Source organism: Mauremys mutica, chromosome 3 (genome assembly GCF_020497125.1).
Source record: "Mauremys mutica isolate MM-2020 ecotype Southern chromosome 3, ASM2049712v1, whole genome shotgun sequence".
Lineage (NCBI taxonomy): Eukaryota > Metazoa > Chordata > Testudines > Geoemydidae > Mauremys > Mauremys mutica.
Window position 1 is genome coordinate 161,007,116 of NC_059074.1, and position 19,381 is coordinate 161,026,496.

The 19,381-nt window shown below is 40.0% G+C and overlaps 1 protein-coding gene across 4 annotated transcripts in view; it reads right to left on the minus strand.

Annotated features, from left to right (window-relative positions):
* The window catches only part of MARK1 (microtubule affinity regulating kinase 1), a 102,425-nt gene that overhangs the window by 61,068 nt on the left and 21,976 nt on the right, over positions 1 to 19,381 (minus strand). The window lies entirely within an intron of this gene.

Here is a 19,381-nt window from a genome sequence, read left to right on the forward strand (position 1 = left end):
CACTTCCTCTAGAAAAAAAATTCTGAAGTTATTAGCACCCTAGTTTTAATAAAATGGACTGTTTTCTATTTAAAAATATTCCCACATCTATCAAGTCCATTGCTAATAAGTCACCAAAACAAAGAAATAAAAAGGCTGTGCTGACCACCAGTAACAGTATCACAGTTCTACTGTGAAAGTCAGTAGCGTGATCCTACAGTGTCTCCATATCTCAGCCTTCAAATGACTACCTCTGCTTCCTGGTGTTGCACATACGACATCACATGTATATAAAACATCACTTCCTCCCGCCTCAAAGCGCTACAAACTGTCCCCTCCCCCAAAAAAACACACAAAAACAAACAAACATGCAAGCGTTTATATCTGTACAAATTACATCTGGGCTGAGGAGGTCCCAGCTTGAAAATATCCCTTGTATTCCCTTTTTGTGTTATAAGCCAGAGTGTTAGCAAGCACTCAACTGGTATTTTACATAGAGGTATATAAAATGCATAGTACTTGTATCATTTTACTTTTTCCTTCCAAACCAGTTATTGTTAAACTCTTCCCACCTCCGCCCACACCCAAATTGTCCAACATCAATGGCAGCTGTACATATGTACTGGAAGGCAGAGTTCTGCCTTTAGTCATTATCTTCACATTGTAGGGAAGCACCTGCTTCCTTCAAGAGTATCCAAATTTACATTTGTAAATTTAAGATGAGGACAAAGCTGAATGCAGTGTTCAAGGTAAGGAACACCATTACATTATTTCTATAGTCTCTGCCCAGGTAGTAAGTTTAGCCCAGAATGTGGGCCTGTATTCTGTACAGCAGAGACTGAAGAGGACCTACAGGTCCTGGTTGATAACCAACTGAAACAAGTTCCCACTGTGATAGGTGATTAACAGGGACAATAAGATCCTTGGATGCATGTGGGACAGATGTGAGACCTTGGAAGCATGGAAACTTAAAATGACAGCTACACTGAGATGCACAAGACAATATGGTCCATAGGCTTATTCATCAACTTGTGCATCTGTAAATGTTATATGTTTACATTTGTGAGCTAGGGATTGTATTCTAGCTGTATGGGGGAGGATTACCAAGCTCCCTCCTGAGCCCAAATCAGTGGGAATGGTAAACAACTGCAGAGAAGTACCACCTCCTTGGCAGAATTGCATATAATGATTTCAACTAGGGTCAAGATGCCCAATGGACAAAGAAAGGGCTTTTATAAAGAATCAATGTAAACAGATGCAGATTCTGCATTGTGATCCAAAAACGGACATGAAATTGTAACCAAAAGGGCAAAACCCTGCTGGAAGGATCTGAAGGACTGGAAACTGCCAGGATCTCCATATGGAAGATGGGTGACACTTGGTAAGTATAACCGGCATGCAAACTGTTTTATTATGTTTTCTCTGTAACCATTTTGTCCTCAACATGTACTATGTTTTGTGAAAGCTGGCTGATCACCAGTAAACAGTGTCAATTGTCCTTCGAGAGAGCACAAGCCGCAGATGCAGGACTAAGGTCAGACCTGCTGTGAGAGTCAAAAAGTACTGAAGGGAGACTCCAAGACTACATCCATCAGTGTGGAGGGAGAGGGATGTGGGTCTCTGCCCCTACCCTGGTAGTGAAGACAAGCTCTAAGTCGACCTAAGTTACACTGCATAGCTTAGGTTGACTTACCCCAGTGTTTTCACTGCGCTGCGTCAATGGGAGATGTTCTCCAGTCAACTTGCCTGGAGTACTGGATAGTGTGAACAGACAGCAACTGTGAAAAATTGGGATGGGAGTGGGGGGTAATAGGAGCCTATATAAGAAAAAGACCCCCAAATCAGGACAGTCCCTATAAAATCAGGACATCTGGTCACCCTAGTACTGGAGTTGACCGGAGACTGCTCTGCTGTCTATTTAGCAGGTCATCACTAGACCTGCTAAATCGACACCTGCTGCATGGATTGCACCAGCATCTATCTCCTGGGTAGTGAAGACAAGCCCTTAGAGAGGTGCCAGCTGGAGGCCTCAGACCTAAATGGGCGCTCTTGGGGAGGATAACAGAGGGGGCAGAGTTGCTGTTAATCCCAGAGATGACAAGTCTGAACAAGGGAGCATTAAGTGAAAGTAGGGAGTTGGTATTACCTCTGTATACTGCATTAGTGAGACTACTAGTGGAAACCTGTGTCCAGTTCTGCTCTCCACACTTTAAAATGGACTTTGAAAAATCTGAACTGACTAAAAAAAGACCTACAAAAATCATTTAAATTACGGAAAAGATGCCTTACAACGAGGGACTTTTAAGAAACTCAATCTGTGATTTGATCACAGTCTAAGTCCCTGTGTTAAGTAAGAGCCTAAGTAAAAATTTTGCACACATCACAAAAAGGCTGCAGAAAGAGGATTATAAGATTTTTCCTTATTATATTACAGTTGTACCCAAGTGCTAGATGCTGTACAAGCAAATTTTTTACTTTTCTTGGCTGGAATCATCTCTTACTAACTCAAGACAAGATGCATGTATAAACAGACTGGGGGAGAAAGGGAGAGCAGTGATTTGAATGTATGGTTACATTCTACATTTACCATCTACAACTAGACAGTGTCAGATCAAAGTTTGTTATAGCTGTAATGTATAAACAGCTGTCAGAAATACGAGTGGCATCCAACTAGACATTATGAGTTAATTTCCATAGGCATAATGGGATAAGTGCACCTTGAGTAGGGATTTAAAGACACCTGCTGGAGTAGTAGATGAACAGACAATACGCAGAGTGGAGATTTCTTCATGAGACATGTCATTTCATCCAGATTTTGCAGGGAAAAAACAGTTACTAATCTTACATCAGCATCATACAAATGATGTAGGACCACAGTCTAAAACAGACAACACATCACTCAATAAGGGTGATTCTAGGAACTTTCAAGGTATGAAAGACAGATAGTGTTTGGTTTTGGGGTTTTTTTTTTGTTTGGTTGGTTGGTTTTTTGGGTTGTTGTTGTTTAATCTGGTTATTAGGGTTTCCATATTTAAATAAATCAGACTACCTTCCCGGATTACAGCTGTTTCATTCTCTCTTTTGCTTTCCTTTGTTGGAGACTTTGCGGCAAAGTTTGAACAAGAAACCTGAAGTGTTCACCAACCTCCTCTAAACAAACAGTATTAAACAATGTGCAGATAAGAAGAAAATCAAGATATGTCTAAAAAGTTAAATCAGTCAAATTAGATCCAAGTAAACGCTTAGACAGTGTAAGCATTGCATATGCATTACTTGGAATTACTGCATCTAACTCTGAATTTGGCATTCTGCAGGAGTTTGTTGTCTCTGTGCTTGTTATTTATGGTTCATTGTACATCAACTAGTTGTGATAATTAAAAAGTGCCATTTCAGGGGCACTAAATACATTTGCAAGCTCTAAATTCTAAAAGCTTTGTCAACCAACCAGGAAGGAAAGAAAAAGGGGGGGGGCAAGAAGTTACTTTCTGAGGACATTTCAAAACCTTCCAGCAGTTTAACAGCATAATTTGTTGATTTTTAGAAACCACGTGATTCTCTTCCCTGCACCCCTGCCAAAGCATCACTATGGGGCAGAGTTAAGGTTGTCAGGAGCCTTATTTGCATTTCTTACCGGTTTGGATTTCTTTTGAAGTGTAACTTTAACTCAAGTTTCCTGGGTTTATAATGCTTGTTTGGAGCTAATTGCAACAGCCTCGACTGTTTTTTAACCTTTAATGTTACTGATATATACACTCCCAATCTTTACTGTATTTTAATGTTGATTTGTTTCTGGGAATTTCCTTACTTTTTAAAAAGTGTACACAATGTCATACACAAATACTAAAGACATCCAAAGAGAATGCTACTATGCAATATTCCTAATGATTTGAAGATAGGCACTGTATTAACATTAATGCTAGTCAGATCTTATGAAAAGAAAGATTTGATATGCAAAGCTCATTAAGGGATTCAGCAGGCAATGCACATTACAGGCACTAGAAAGGAAAGCTGATGGCAGAAGAACAAGAAGCAGAAAAAGGATCTCTTGGATACCATACCATACCATACCTTGGGTCGATCAGAAGGATTGTTTATTCACAAAGTGATTAGCAGGGGATTGTACAAAATGGACTACCACAGTTGCAAACCTCCAGTAATAGAGATGCCACATAAGAAGAATGTACTGCGTTTTTCAAACGAATTAAGGTTAACTTTTAAGGGCAGATAGAAAGGTTACTTGCATTACAGTAACCGGAGTTCTTTGAGACGTGTGGGCCCTATGCGCATTCCACCATGTGCCCGGAACTGGAAATTTTTTACTATCCATGTCTGTTGGTCCATGACTGCTCCCTGTGCCTCCTCATGCACTCAACCAAGGGCATAAGTGGAAGCGCAGCTTGACCACCTCTGCAGTTCGTTCTCTACTGCAAATCACCTTAGGAAAGGATCTGAAGCAGGTAGTGAAATACATATACGGACTGCATATCTCAAAAGAACTCCAATTACTAAGTAACCTTTCTTTCTTTTTCGAGTGATGGTCCCTATGTATATTTCCACTGTAGTCCTAATCAGTATTCATTGAGGAAGAGGGTGCAGTGAATCAAGCTGCACCACCAACTGTAGGATCGCTGTGCCAATGGATGCTTCTGCTAAAGAAGCTTGAACCAGGGTGAAATGCCTAGTAAAGATATGCATAGAGCCCCAATGTTACCACTCTACAGAACTCCAGGAGGTGGAATACCCTGAAAAGAAGCCATTGAGTCAGGCTGGGCTCTGGTCAAGTGGGGCCTCATACTTTGAAGTGAAAGAGTCTCCAAGATCTCACAGCGAAGTATAATGCAACCTGAAATCCATTCAGAAAGTCTGTGAGGAGCCTGCTTGATTCCCTTTTCCTCTGTTCACCAATAAAAACTAAGTCTCAGAGAATTCCGGAAGGGTTTCATCCTTTTCGGATAGAAAGCTATGGCCTGACAGACATTCATAGAATGGAGGCTCCTGTCCTCTCTGGTGGCATGAGGTTTTAGGTAGGCGTATGACCCGATTTAGGTGGAATTCAGAGGGAATCGTCGGAATTAAATTTGGAGTATAACCTCAAAGAAACCTTCTCTGAAAGCCATGTAGGGAGGGTCTAGCAAAAGGGCCCCGAGTTCAATTAGTCTTCTGGCAAAGGTGACAACAGTCAGGAAAGTCACCTTCATAGACAAATGAAGAAGGAAGCAAGGGTCAAGAGTTCAAAGCAGGATTCATGAGCACTGACAAAACTAGATCTGAGTCCCAAGTTGGTGTCAGTTTCCGTTCCAAGGAAAAGGTTCTGGTAGGGCCTTTCAGAAACCTTACAGTCTCAGGATGAATGAAGACTGAACAGTTCTCTACTGGAGGAAGAAAAGTGCTGGTCACTGCCAAATGCACACACAGTGAACTGAGAAATGGCTTGACTTCTTTAGGGAGAGAAGTTAGTCAAAGATGGTAGGGCTCTCTGAATCCTCTGAAGGCACGTGACTATGTTGGCACTACTTAGGAAAATCTCTGAGGAAACTCCTTAAGGAGCAGGCTGGGCATTCTTGAACCCTTGGATCCTGATTTGTCTGCAACCAGCCAGTTCTGCAAAAAACTGAACTTGTGGGGGAAAATCTACTTTATAATATAGTAAAGGTAACTATTAATAAGTGTAGACCCATGTTTTATGTTTTTTATATAGTAACCACTTGTTTCCACCACTCTCTCTTATCTCCAGTTATATCTTTATTCTTAATTACTACTTTTATTTTATCATAAGTGCTCACAAGGGCTATGTGGTTTCCAGGAGTGGCAGTTTAAGGTAAAACTGATAAACTTTGGGTGCAGAGGATCTGGAAATTCTGTGAGTAGGCAGTGTCAGGGGCTAGATATCATAAGAGAGCGATTCAAGTATGCTTGGGGATTGGGGTGCACCAACTGGCGGAGTGAGAGGAGAGTGCCTAAGTGGTTGAAAGGCTGGTGGTGCTAGGGAGCTGACATCCAGCTACCACAAGAAAGACTCCCTCTTGCTGATGCAGGGAGCTAACAGGGTGACTCAGAGTTTGGGGGACCCAAGAACTATCACACTTACTCTTCCCTGTTTATGTAATGAAGTGTGGTCATGCTATCTAACATGACCAGAACGTTATGCGAACGAATGAAGGTCAGAATTATTTTGCAAGCTTTGTGAACTGCAGTTTGAGGAGGTTGGCGCATAGCTTGTACTCATGTTAGGACCGTGAGGTTTGATCCACATGATCATCCAGGTGTGCTCCCCAACACAGTAGGGAGGCATACCTGTGAGGCCAGGGCAGCTCAATATTTCCTCAACTCGCTTCTTCATGGGTGAGTAGGTGGAAGAATGAAGGGAACCACTATACATATGGGGTCTTTGTTCTTCCACCAGATATATGAAGCCAGGAAACTGGGCAGGATCAAGATTCATTTGTCCAGTTTGTTTCTGCTCAGAGCATAAGCTGTCCATTTCAGGTGCCTCCAGGCATGGCTATAAAGTTTTGAAAAATGTACTCCATCGGTGCAGGAGGCCACGTGGCCTAGAAGGACCGGGTTGGATCTAACTGTCATTTGAGGGCTCATTTTGACCGGAGGTCCCTCAGAACATGGAATCTGTCCTCATGTAGATATGTACTACTTGAAATCAAGTTTGTTGTCACTCCAAAAAAGTCTATAATTTGCACTGGTACTAACGTGCACTTTTCTAGGTTCACTTAAGTCCTATGGCTTGAAGGAGGCTGTGAATTATACCGTGAGCAGCCAGTCATAGAGGTGAGGAAATACTGGGCTCTCCTGGCAACACGGGTATGTCACTACCAACGACAGCAGCTTTCACAAAGGTATTCTCCTTTGGGAATTACTCTGTATTGATAATGATCTAGGTCCACCATAAAGCACAGGAGTCTCCTATGGGCTGGATGAATGTCTCTATGGAAAACAGGCATCCAATCAAGAGCTACAAACCAGTCACCTTCATTTAGGGAGGAAATCATAAAGGCCAGGGTGGTCATCCTGAATCTCAAATGCTGTGTGAAGACATTTAGTTGTCTGAGATCCAAGATGAGTCTTTCAAAACCCCCTTCTTTTTGGGAATGAGGAAATACCTTGAGTAAAAACCCTTCTCCTTTGTTGAGGTGGCATACCATTGGTTTAGAGCACAAGGCGGCACAGGCGCAGACCAACAGATATCACTAGTAAAAATTCTCCATTCTCAGGTGCTTGGAGCACGTGCACTCATACTGGAAGAAACATTACCTGAAGAAGCATCACTGATACTCCAAAATATCAGACTAATATCAGCCCAAGCATACTATCTAGATCAGTTAAGATTGCAGCTGCCTTGTATCACCAGGGTGACACAAAACAACTTAAATGTGCTGGTGAATCTGGACTTTAATTTGCAATTGACCTATTAAATTTAGAGGCCTGAGTTAGTTACTATGACTATGAGAAAGGGAGAGGAGAAAGCAGAGTCTCTGAGTCTCAACTTATTTGTGTGTTAAGGGCTTCCCTGCATTCCTACGTCAATTCTATTGACAATGCTGCCTCAGTACATATGTAACAGAAGCTGTTATGCCATGGGGAGCCTTTCAAGCACTGATGCCAAAGCCAGCATGCAGCCACTTAATCTGTAATTAGCAGTGACAGTTGAGCCAAGTAATTTACCAATGAGAATTTGACATGTGTCTAGTCTCCAGTACGCTAGTGAATCATTACAACCAACAGATGTGATGCATGCAAATTAGCTGGAGAGAGAAGTTGGTGATTGGTTGATTTATTTCTGATGTCACAGCAACCCCGCTTGTGATTTACTGAGCTGTTAATCTGAGCCTTGAAAATCTAATCATAATTAAATATAAGAATTATTAATAACTGATTAATTGTAATATATTTACTTCAATTATAGCCTACATACAAGATTTCAATTTAAACTATATGTAAAGTTTAACGTGTCTGTTATTCCATTAAGACAATTCAGGACAAGGAAAAGTTCTACGTTTCTTAAAGGAAATAATTTTTAATTAATTTTAACTCAAAATAACTAGTTTAATTGTGAATTCTTAGAAAATGTATTCTGTATTCAAAAGAGTAAGTGCTGTAAGTTTGGGGATGATAAACTGTATAGTTCCATAAAATAAAGAGGTTGAAATCTTATTTTAAATTCAAAAGGTTGAGTTCTGTTATAGTCTCGCAACTAGTGCCTCCATAACAGAGAAAACAGCAATTGACACTGTTCTATGCAGGGGACCTAAATTCTGGAATTTGCTTTTAGCCCTGATACACCAGAGCCCATATTTGTTAACCTTCCATGAACACTGCAAAGACTTCCTTTTTGAATGCATTCAGAGAGACCGAGGTTCATAGGAAGAGAGGCTGAAGGAGAACAAAAACAATGGCAGGTGGGAAGAGGAGAAGAATTCTGTTTAGTTTTTTTTTTTTTTTTTTTAAAGAATGTACAAATTATTAACTAACCTATTGGAAATATTGATGAACTAACATTTTGTATTGAAGAGTTTGGGTTTGTAATTGGGTATTTAAAATTTTAGGCGGTATGTAGTCTACTGGATATGTGCCAGTTTTTTCAAATATTAAACTGGGTTGATATGGCAGGTGGGATAAAGAGGATGACTATACTCATACAACGATCCTCCTGATTTGCTGAAACAAGTCACACATTTGGGAAGGTTTCTCAAACTGAATGGTTAGAATCCCCCCTACACCAGCCACAAACCGCCATCTTCATGCTACACTAAGCATTGGTCACCTTGAAGGTGTGTCCTGATCCCAGCTCTTTTTGGAGGCAAGAGTGAGTCACAAGCAACTGGTACTTCTAACTAAAACATTCACCAATTTATTCAGTGGAGGAATTTCCCTTTCCTTCTTCAGAACACAGAACAATGTGACCAACCTTGAAGAAATGTACACTAGATGCATGGAATCTAGCCAGTTACTGCTCAGTTTCAAACTGTTCATTTCTGACCTAGTTTATAGAAGCTAGCCAAAGGATACCTACAAGCTCATTTAGTCAAAGCCAATAATCCTAGATTCAGCACAATTTGGTTTTAAGCCAAAACATGTAATGGAAAAAGCATTAGTAGTCCTATTGGATCATCACCCTGCTGTTCTTTGATGGAGGAGACATCCATTCTCACTCTGCTGGTTCTCTCTACAGCATTTGACAGTCTATCATGAGATACAGTAGCACAGAACACGGCTGCACATTCCCTCAGCAACATGGACTACCGTGAGCACATTGAGCCTGTCCTCCATTCACTATGCTGGCTTTCCGTATAATTTTATTTAAAAAATGTTCGTCATAGTCCTTTATCTTCAAAATGCTCAATAGTCTGAAAGCTGCTACACCACACTTATTGTGGCAGTGTGCAGAGTCTGTGTAGCTACACACCGCAGTGTCCACATGTCAGTGAAGAGTTACGCATGTTAATGAAAGACTTTGGCGAAGGGGACGGCAGCAGGGAAAGGCTCCAGCAGAGCTGGACAGTAGGAAACGACTTAGCAGTGTAGACAGGGGAGGTGCTGCTTGGGTGTGTAGAGAGATGTATAGGTAGGGCCCTACCAATTTCAGGGCTGTGAAAAAGTGTCACAGGCCAGGAAATAAGCCCTTCCCCGTGAAATCTGATCTCCCCCTTGCTGCTGGGAATGCCCCAGCCAGGGGGCTCCTAGCTGCAAGTCCCTGCTTGGCTGTGAAGGGAAAGGACTTGTCCTTCCCCTGCACAGCCGCTCTTGCTCTCAGGGGGAGATCAGACCCACCCCTGAATGCCCCTGCTGCAGGAAGCACTGGGAGGTTCCTGCAGCTGAAGGAGACTTGTGGAGGTGGGTCCAATCTCCCCCTGCTCCTGGAAGTGCCCCAGCCAGGGGGTTCCTAGCTGCAAGACGCCACTGGGCTGGGGAGGAACAGGACTTATCCTTCTCTTGCATGGCAGCTCCTGGGGGAGAGGAGACCCACTTTGGATACTTTTTGGGTTGGGACCCCCACGGTTACAATACCATGAAATTTCAGATCTAAACAGCTGAAAACATGAAACTGACCAATATCAAAACCCACTGATCAAAATGGACTGTGAATTTGGTAGGGCCCTATGTATAGGGTACATTCCCACAAGGTCCAGGCCTGTCCTTACTCACCATCTACTACGCTTTATTTATACCGATGCTAGGGAGGCTTGTGATGTATATACTCTACACGCCACCAAGAGAGGCATGCAACGTAGCTGTACGTGGAGAAAGAATTAACCCACATGCAACAGAAATTAAATCACGTAGCTTTTGGGAAGCACTCTGATAACAGTGAAGGGGGTAGTACAAGCTGAACAGAATTTAAACTATTGAAATCAATCATAATATTACAGAAAGGCTAAGAAGATATTATAACATTAGGAATGGTTATATACACGTTCACCTATTCTTGTTTCTCCGCTTTGATGTGACTAAAACATTGCAAATTTGTTAATTTAGCTTTGGTCTTCCTTTCATCTTTAAACCTTATCTTGTGACAGTTAATTAAGAAATTTGACTGTGCAGTACATAAATTTGCATAGCTTGCACAAAGCACTACCTTGAAATGCTAATTGGTTCAGTTTGTCTGATGGGCTATATGGACAATAGTTAATGTGGTCCACTTACGGCTATTAGGATATGTTATGTAAATTATGCTTTGAGCCAAAAAAGCGGGTTTTGAACAAAACATTCTATGAAGATACGTATAAATTATGGATATTTAAAGATGAAACATTTCTGATAAACCACATACTTCTCCTTGAACACATTTCAGGAAACATAGAAATTATTTTGCCTACTGCTTATTTCTTTCATATATTGTATTTTCAAATAGAGTTGTCTTTATTTTCCAGTTCCTTCAGCAAGAAAAGAATGGGTTAAAAGATCAAGAAAAAAATCCATTTCTTATTCTGGGGTTTCATTCCATAAACTGTACTAAGGTGTTACTAACGAACTGTAATACCCTTTGTCAACAGCTTCAATGAAAGAGATTTAATTGAGTATTACTGTCTCTTATCCAACAAATGTCAGTATTCATATTTATATATAACTTGACACAAAATAAGCAGCAAAGAAGATTTAGTATTAGGTGTTTTATAACAAGAGAAAGAAAATAGGTTATATTTGTCATAAAGGATTGTGGTTTGTTTTTATCATCAATGGTAGCATCCTGGGTGTCTTGTTCTTTGTTCTCCTATTTTAGTATATTTTGTATAACTGTTTCTTTGGTGCTAGTGAAGTTACTGATTTCAGAGTGCTAGCCGTGTTAGTCTATATCAGCAAAAAGAAGGAAGAGTTCTTGTGGCACCTTTGATATTAACAAAATTTATTTGAGCATAATCTCTCGTGAGCTAAAATCCACTTCATTGGATGCATGCAGTGGAAAATGCAGTAGGAAGATATATACACAAAGAGGACATGAAAAAATGGGTGTTGCCAGACCAACTCTAATGAGACAAATCAAGGTGGACTATTATCAGCAGGAGGGGGGAAAAAAAAACTTTTGTAGTGATAATCAGGATGGCCCATTTCCAACTGTCAACTGTTTTTTTTTTCTCCTGCTAATAGCTCACCTTACCTAATTACTCTCTTATAGTTAGTATGGCAACACCCATTTTTTCATGTCCTCTGTGTGTATATACACGTATACATCTTCATACTGTATTTTTCACTGCATGCATCCAATGAAGTGGGTTTTAGCTCATGAAAACTTATGCTCAAATAAATTTGTTAGTCTCTAAGGTGCTACAAGTACTCCTCGTTCTTTTTAGTGAAGTTACTGTCAGCCACACAAGCAAAGATTTTTCTTTCACCAAGCTAAAAATAAAACTGAAGCTAACAGAGTCAAAGTTTAGAAGGGTCTTCATGATGCTCAGTCTCGAGATCAACAGCTGTGTCTAGAGATCAACAGCTGTGCCAATGCAACTCCATGAATCATCCACCTGGTGATACTTGGCGCTCAAAGCCAACATGTGCTTCAAATGTCAGTACTCCTCCATGTCACCAAATGCAAACCTCAATCCTTTCTTACTACTTGTATACTGTAGAATACTGTACCATTTACACTGGGCCACATCAGACTTCAGTGAAAGCAAAGCAATGGTCGCTTCCCCCCTATTTTTCACATTCACACTTATGCTTTTATTTGTAGGACTTTTTAATACAATACTTCTGAGACTGATATTTTAAAAATGTCTGGTGCATGATTCTTTTCATAAGTCTTGGGCTTCAACTAATTGTATATAGGAAACAGAATCTCAACACTATTAAAGACTCAATAAATATTAATTTAATTAGTTTCCTTATTCATAACAACCAACACACTCAACTAAGTTTGATCAAAATGCTGAACTCAGTTCTCAAAAGCAGCAAAAGGACTAGCACATCTTAAATATGACACCACACTGACTGGGTCTAGGGTATTCTCAAATACTGAAGATTTTCATTTCTAGTTTGACTACAGATTTAGGATTGTTCAAGTAACGGTTTTCTAGAAGTCGGTCAGTCATATAGGTACAAGCTTTATGTTGACAACAGATTTACGTAATATGTAAGCACTTCAAGCTCCATCAAAAGATCATGACTTGAATTATCAGCAACAAAAATTATTCTGAGAACAGCAAATCTGATGCATGACTGAAAATACAAGAAGGGACTACATCATTAACTGATGCATAATTTATTAACTACAGAAGGATGAAGGAAAATTTTAATATTGAGTCCATATATATTGGCAAGCTGGAGATTAACAAATAACCCTTCTACCTAACCCCTTTTGTACAGCTTTCTTTCCCTTCCATGACGGGTATGAGATTTTATTATATATGATGATTCTGAAGAAACACACATTTCTGCTTCTAGATACGTATAATCCATTTCTTACATATTATACAATACAATTATTCAATAATTATTTCCCAGAAGAATACATATATGTTGTAGATAAGTTTTTATCCTGCACTTGTTAATATGGTATCTAAGCTCCTCAAATTTCTAATATTTTTCATACTTTTCACAGGGCAAATGCCCAGCATTTCCAGATCCCTGCAATTAACAGAATTGCTTTTCTAATCACAAGCTATTCAAGACAAGACATGTTTACAACTCTGTCCCAGGCACTCTGAGACAGAAGGCTGAATGTATCTTGTATACATCAATTACATTATAATATCAGGTCACCTGAACTGCAGTAAAGCATTTATACATTTGAAACACAAAAACGAAAGCAGCAAAAAGAGTCTTGTGGCACCTTATAGACTAACAGACGTTTTGGAGCATGAGGTTTCGTGGGTGTATACCCACTTTGTCGGATGCACGACGAAAGTTACTTAGGACTGTGATTTTCATTTAAAATATTAAGTTAATAAAGAATGAGAGCCTTTTAATTTACATTTCAAGTTATGCTCAATTTCTTTTATTTTGACTGAATGATATAACACATGACCTTGCCATTCCACACCCTGAGTCTCCATTGATTCAAAAGGAATTGTGACACGGACTAAAGGATCAGTGCCTACAAGATTTTGGCTTTGCAACATCAATAAACACATGACAAAAACCCAGTATGGATTAGTCCTGTTAAAAAAAAAACAACAGTCTCTCTCTTTCTTAGAGTTGGAAAAAAAGAATAAGCTGCTCTTACCACAGCATCACTGAAACATTTAAAAAAATCCTTCCCCTGAAGAATTGTGGGTGGGTGGGTTGGTTTTTGTTGTTGTTGTTGTTGTTGTTTTTAAAATACTCCATACCAACAATTGTTCATCTCTTCTCTGTCAGTTAGCTATTTAACCCTGGGAGTTTTGTCTGAATTAGTTTAATTCAAGAGAACTTTAAACATGTAGATACAGAGTTCCAAGTTGAACACTAAGAGAAGAACACAGTAAGAATACCTGAGATGCTGAGTTCTTGCAAACATGATTTGCAATTGCTATGCAATCAAAATTTGCAAAGAGAAATATTAAAAAGAATTAAAAATAAATTCATCTTAAACCAAAAATTCGTGTTAAGAGCAAGCTGAACCAAACAAAAGTAGGGAAGGCTGAAATTCAGGGAAAACATACCACACAAAGGAAATAAGCAGTAATTATTACTACCATAGATAGCTATAGAAAAATAAACAATCAAACTGCATTTAAAAAAAATTAAAGCGTTTCCAAAAATTCATTGCTAAGATTCAGGCAGATGAAGAGTCCCTGAGACTGACACTGGAAAGCCAATTCCAACAGGAAAAACAGCCTGATTATGTCATCATGACAGGCAGGTCAGAGGGCTAGCAGACACATGAAATAGCTAGCATTTCCTACACTTTTTAGAAAAATTCACTATTTTTGTGCATGTATGTGTGCATGTATATTTTATCCTCAGTATGCAGTACATTTCTTTTCATGTCTAGTACTACCAGAAGAGTGTAGATTGCCTCCAAAATCTGTGCACCCTCTAGTTCTGTAAGCCAGTGACAAGCAGCATGTTTGGGACTAAAAACAAGCAGCTGTACAGTAATTGCCACCCTCATCTCCTCTCAACTCGTAAAATACTTCCTCTGGGTTTTAGAGATAGACAACAACACAATCAAATCTTGATCAAAAGCTCACCTTGCCACAGTATACACATCCTGACAATAACTCTGGGTTTTCCCAGACTTCTTCCAAGGTGTCGGCTTCCTGCATCTGCTCTCCAACACCCTCAACTCTCTGGTATCACCACAAAACCTCTCTCTCCCTTCACAAACGCTGACCTTCTGTGGCTTCACCCCAATTTACATTACTCAACTACTTGCTCCTTCAGCTGGGTTACAAATAAAAGGCCTTCAAAATAGTCAAGCAACATCCAATATAGCTTTCACGAAAATTGAACTGCTTGTGCTTCTGGCCTCTCATTTTGTAAGTAGCTATTATTTAAAAATTAGCATAAGTTCTGAATGAAACCAACATTTCGGGATGGGAAGTGGTGTGATGGTTCCATTACTGGAGATGGAAAAGGATTCTGGGCAGCTCACTTCTCCTCTGGTCTGATGAAAAGGTGGAGGATGGGAGGGACAAAAGGAAATAGCCTTTGCAAACTACTGGAAAGATCCATACATCTGACATGATCCTGAACCAGGAGGCAAAACTCAGAAATTCTAGTTCTTAGACTTCAACGAGGGAGGGGGGAAGTCAGAACTTTACCTTTACTGTAAGGTAAGACAAAGATTGTATTTTAAAAGGACTGCTGTTATAACTTGACTGGAGACCAACATACGGAAAAGTTAGGCTTGCCTCTATGGAATAAAGATTGCAACGAAAGAAACAACTTACTCACAGAATGAGTGCCTTGCTGGTGAAAGGACTTCATTCTAATCTTAAGATTTTGGAGATAAAGAATATCCCCAAAACAGTCTCAGGTTCTTGAAAGGACAGGATAAGGAGCATGAGGAGTTTTGATTATGTGTAGGGGCTTACCAAATTCATGGTCCATGCTGGTCAATTTCACAGTCATAGGATTTTAAAAATTGTAAGTGTCACAACTTCAGCTATTTACATCTGAAATTTCACAATGTTATAACTAGGGGGTCCTGACCCAAATGAGGGTTGTGTATGTATGGGCGGGGGGTGGGGGATGGGGCAGTGTCAGAAACCAAATTTTAATTAAACCAAATTAAAGTAGGAGGTTGCGGTATTGCCACTCTTACTTCTGCACTGCTGCTGACAACAGCACTGACTTCAGAGCTGGGCAGCCAGAGAGTAGCAGGCAGCACAGGTGTGAAGATTAGATAGTATGGGGGAGGAGGGAGAGTCATCACTTTTTGGGAGGGAAGGGCTAACTTTACAGGTGGGCAACCATCCAGGGCCCTGTGGTTAGGAGGGCACTTTGGTTCACCCGCACACATATACAGCCAGCCCAAGGCCCCTTTTACCTCCCGAGTGCTGGGCCCAGAGCCAGGGATGGGCAGGACTGAGGGCCAAGGGCACAGGAACCTTTGTAGAAGGGAGGAACCACTGGTGCCAGAACCAGGGGTGCTGGGGGCTATGCCCCCCACCTTTTTAACATGGGCATAGTTTGGGGATGGGGCAGTGTTGACACCCCCCACCAAACTGCAAGTCTACACAGCTACTCCCTGTGCACCGACCCCTATCCCCATGCTGGGAAGGAATGGGGGAAGGAAATAGGCAGGGGTGCGGCGCTTCCTGCAGCCGGAGGAGGTTCTCAGAGGTGGGAATGACCCAGCCCCAGGAGCGGCCCCTCCCCATTCCTCCCAGGAGGAGCAACTGGAGCTGGGCGCATAGTAGGAGCCCCAGCTGGGGCGCCCCCAGCCCTGCCCCTCTTCGGCTGATTTCATAGTCCAGGGTGCATTTCTCATGGTGAATTTGGTAGGGCCCTAATTATGTATCTTCTCCCAAAAGGATGAATCCAAAGGGCATGGTGACTAGACCCAAAAAGTTACCTGAACGCTGGCTTCTAGACAAAACGAATCCTAGTTTATATCATTTATGCTGTGCACTTTCAGGAGACAACTGGAAAGACACATACATACCAGTTTTAGGAGTCTGGCACAGAGAGTCCCGTCTGAGGTTCAGTTAGCCATTGTGTGCCTACTCTAAAAGAATATGTAGATGGCTATAGCTGAATATTCATTAGTTGAAAGATCCACATTACAGCGCCCTCCATCTTCCAGTCAATGGGTCACTGCATAGCGACAACATTTCAGGAAAGGCCAGATTAAATAAGTCACCAGAAACAATGTACTTTTCATTGTCACACAGTTACAGATCTTGGAAAGCTACAATGAGTTTTTAGATTCTCTACAGAATTCTGTGTAATGCAGGTATGTATGGAAAGGAGCAGATCACCTGCAGCTTCCTAAAGACAGATGATGGGAATAAACACCAAGGAGTCCCCTTGCATTTATTTTTTTAAATAAAAAAAGAGGCCTTATATTCTCTTCTGGGCCTCCTGCTAAATTATAACCTTAAAGGTCCCAGATACATGAAACCAAATGGACCCAGCTCCTCAGGGGCAATCTTCTCGGGTTTTCTACATAGCACATATATACCAGGGAAGGAGAACATATGGCAGTCCTCTCTGATAAAGAATCCATTCCCTTTTCCTTGTGAATCTATGAAGTGGAACTTTCTTTTTGCATGCCAGAGACCCAACAAGACAACACAGATGACAATGGACCCTGCACTTGGACCACTTTTTGAGGAATCCAGAGGCAAAGGGAGCAAACAGTAAAACCTCAAACACCAGACTCTTGCTCCCTTCCTGTAAGACAGGAAACAACTGTGGAGCAAAGCCAGGAGGACCGGGCTCCTAAATTCTACCTTATCCAAATTGGCTCCCTGGCTGAATGACAAAAGGAGAAGGAATATGCAATGCATGTACAGGAAGAAGCTACATCTCAGAAACGTATTACATGAATAGACAATTGTCTCAGCCATTAGCAACAGCCCTGCACAAAGGATAATTCAGTTATTCTAACAGGCAAACTGGAAAGTTTGCTGAAAGTCTTTTCAAGACTAAGGGATGAATCCCCATTTAAGTTTGCATATATTACTGTGTATCAAGATTGGATTACACTCTGAAATATTCAACGTATGAAAAAACTGTGCAAAAAACCCTGAAACTTATTAAACGAGACTACAGAGTAAGAGGTCTAAATATAGTATATATCTATTTTTAACTCAAACATGCACTTTAATTACTAAGAAATAGTATATTTCTTAGCAGGTCAAATATTTCAATTTGTTTAGCAGGTCAAATATTTCAATTGATAAACATTATACAACGGAACAGCAGTAGGGGTTAACTGAAGAAATATCCTCTAGCAACAGCCTGCAGAGGAAAGCGTTCCCTTTACTGGAGACAAACTAAAGGCCAAGACTGGTTAGAGTCATATGTCAGGACAGGCCTTAACTATTTGGTTTCTATCTTCTCATTGGGAAAAACTATAACGCAGACATCTGGATTGGTATAGATTTATTTGTACAATCAGGTCTTTTAATCTTACACTAATTCATTGTTAAGATGTATGTGCAATGGAGAAAAGGATCCATAAAAAACAGCAGTATTCCCTCATTTAAGAGTTGTTCTGTCCTTTTGACATATACATAAAGTTATTATAAATTAAATTTAAAAGATTACAAGGTATTGAATGTTAAAATTAAGTCATTTTGATCTAATTTCTCATCTTTATTGCCCAAAATAAAATGAAGTTATTTAAGACAAAGTTAAACTGTCTCCATTATTTTAAAAAAACTCAATTTATATCAAACCTTCAATAGCATCTACAGTACTTTGATGGGTTAAGGTATCCTGACCCAATTAAAAAAATGTATTCCATAATCATAATCCATTGTGAAGCTGCATGATATGCAAGGTTTGTAGGCTAAAACTTGTCTCTAATATTGCCCCATGTATGACTATGAGGAAACCCCAACACTGACACTATTCCACCACAATGGCCCATTGCAGCATAACAATCAAAAGGATTTAAAAGCATTTTACTTGTGCTCAAAGTTATAACAATCAGCTTTTATAAATTATCCAAACTTCCCATAAATTTCAGTGTCTACGTATAAGTGAAATACTATGAATTTAAAAGAAACAAGACAGCTGAGAAACATAATTAGGACTTAAGAACATATGGTAATAAAGCAAAGACTTAAAACAGATCATTTGCCATAGCAATGAACAACTAAATCGTAGAACTCCTTATTTTGTTGTGGATGAGAGAATAGGTGAATAAAAACGCTTAGACTTTCCTAATTTGGTAAAACCTATGACTCAGAAGTTTTCAGTGTATAAACTCCAATTGCGATTGCCAATTCCCATCACACTAATACAGGACAAAATGTTTTTCCTGCATTCTTTATTTACAGAAGTTCCATATATTAAAGGGGGAGGGAGAGAGGAGTATTAAATGGGATCTCCCATTCATCAAAGGTAAAATACCAAAATTATGGGAGAATGTCATCTGAAGAAAACACATATATTTGTATTAATTTTCATATTAAAGTTCACTGTTTGCATATTGAGTAACTGCTAACTAAAATCAATGTAGGCAGAGAGCAGGAACAGAAGCAGTCAGCAGGAGATCTCATCAAGGTTTTAAAGACTGTTTGAGGTTCCCTTGTTTCTTGCTTAAAGACTTAGTGCTTATTAAATTTTATTTCTCTCTCCAACCAGGACCCACAGCAAAAACTATAATCTTAAAATGATGCCTGACTTTGCAGGATTAAAATTGTCTTTAACTAAAACACAAAAACTGTTTATATATCACGAACAAACGAGTGCTTTGGCTGACTATTTTATCTAGCATACTTTTAACTATTACTAACTTATTTTTGCTGTACCTGTTTGAAGCCTTTAGAGACTAGTCTAAGTGCATAAAAAC